General features: G+C 43.1%; 1 protein-coding gene across 1 annotated transcript in view; it reads right to left on the bottom strand.

Annotated features, from left to right (window-relative positions):
• Nucleotides 1–2101, bottom strand: part of LOC106523847 (dachshund homolog 1) — a gene marked incomplete at its 5' end in the record, with an annotated part of 46721 nt that overhangs the window by 4117 nt on the left and 40503 nt on the right.

The raw sequence follows: 2101 nt of genomic DNA, 5'->3' as shown, positions 1-2101 counted from the left end.
ATGGATGAATGGATGGATTGATTGATGGATGGATGTTTGGATATTTGGATGGATGGATGGATGGATGGATGGATTGATGGATGGATGGTTGGATATTTGGATGGATGGGTGGATGGATGGATTGATGGATGGATGTTTGGATGGATGGATGGATGGTTGGATATTTGGATGGATGGATGGATGGATGAATGGATGGATTGATTGATGGATGGATGTTTGGATATTTGGATGGATGGATGGATGGATGGATGGATTGATGGATGGATGGTTGGATATTTGGATGGATGGGTGGATGGATGGATTGATGGATGGATGTTTGGATGGATGGATGGATGTTTGGATATTTGAATGGATGGATGGATGGATGTTATTTCTTTAGTTCACTAAGCTGCAACACCTGGCAACTAATACCAGATCTGAGTTTTTTAGGCAAACACAACGTTTCACCTAGAATCACAAAGAACTGCTGCTTAGGACACTTTTTTTTTACACAAAAATGGATTTGTTGCAAACTTAATTATGTCTCAGTTTGATGCAACTTAGTTGCCAAACAATCCCAAAAAGCTGTCTTGAATTTCCTGCACACTCCAACTCTAGAACTCTAAATGAAGCTGTATTTGAGACGAGGTCTAAGGTCTCACTGCGGCCCGAGAGCGAGGCGCCGCCACGTGCAAGAACACCCAGAACCCTCTGCAACGTTTGGCAACACTTCAGTTCCCGTGCAAACGTTGTTGCCAATAGTTGCTCAGTGAGACACTGCTTTTAGAAAATCACTTTATTGAGAAACAATTTAAAAAGATTTAATTTGATTTTAGGTTTTAGAATTTGGATAATTTTAGTGAACTTTATGAGATGCTGGTGTTTACGTGGCAGCAAAGCATTGATACAGAAATCAATTACACAAACACACACACACACACACACACACTCAGGTTGTTAGTATTCAGACGATCATGTGGGGTACTAATTGGCAGGGATTAAAGACATCCTTGATTTGTGTGTGTGTTCATTGTGAGTGCGTCACAGTGTCTGCTCAGCTCTTAATGCCTAACACACCGACAACTGGGTTAACTCTGCTGTGAAATTAACGCTGATTAAGATGCACTCTAAAACACACACACACACACACACACACACACACACACACACACACTCCCTATCTGCCACTTCATCCATACATCCCTCGACTCCAACCATTACACACCCGCTCAGATCCACCTGCATCACTTTTCCTCCCCTTCACCTCCTCTTTTCTCCACGTTTTCTTCTTTCAGGTTTTTTCTTCATGTTTTAGATTTAATTTAATATTTTCAAGTTTTTAACCTTTATCTCTCCTGGCACCGTTCACCGTTACAGCAAATAAATTCGATAAAATAAATGGTTTTTTTTTCTGTAAAACCTTAATTTATTTTCATTTTAGTTTAGATTGAATGAAATTTGTCTTTCTAAAACTAAACAAAGAATAAAAAGTGATGTTTCTGCAGAAGCTGAATGTAAACAGAAGAAAGTTGAAGGTAGGACCCAGTTGTCCGGCTCAGTGTGACCACGGTTTGACCACCTCAGCAGTCTTAATCCAGGCTGGCTCGTAAACACTTTTAATTTTCTCTCACAGTTGGAAACGCACCATCACGTTTATGAACGGGTCACGTGCTCCGAGGCTGCGGCACCCAACGCGGGTTTGAGCCAAAGGACGGAAACCTCCAGCTGTTTTTTTTTTATTTCCTGTAGCCGTTATCGATCCTAAAGGAAGCCTCCGCTCAGCTGCTGATGTCTGCAGCGCCGCGTGCCGAGTCCCAACGTGTTAGAGGAATGGAAACATCAGAGGGGAGGGGGGCTGTAGGCTTTTAGTGTGTGACCCCCGACCCCTTTTAGCCAGACCTCCTTCACTCGGCCCACCTTGGGCCTCCATCCATCCTTCCATCCTTCGTTCCTCTGATTGATGGCTCAGAGACAGATGATCAATGTGAGCGGCGTAACATCCTGATGCTTCTCTTTCTGTGTTTATCTATGTGTGTGTGTGTGTGTGTGTGTGTGTGTGTGTGTGTGTGTGTGTGTGTGTGTGTGTGTGCGTCTGTGATCTCAACTCTGGAGGATTTCGTTT

Source organism: Austrofundulus limnaeus, unplaced genomic scaffold (genome assembly GCF_001266775.1).
Source record: "Austrofundulus limnaeus strain Quisiro unplaced genomic scaffold, Austrofundulus_limnaeus-1.0 Scaffold167, whole genome shotgun sequence".
Lineage (NCBI taxonomy): Eukaryota > Metazoa > Chordata > Actinopteri > Cyprinodontiformes > Rivulidae > Austrofundulus > Austrofundulus limnaeus.
The sequence above is the reverse complement of the archived record's forward strand: the minus strand, read 5'-3'. Positions and strand labels throughout refer to the sequence as shown.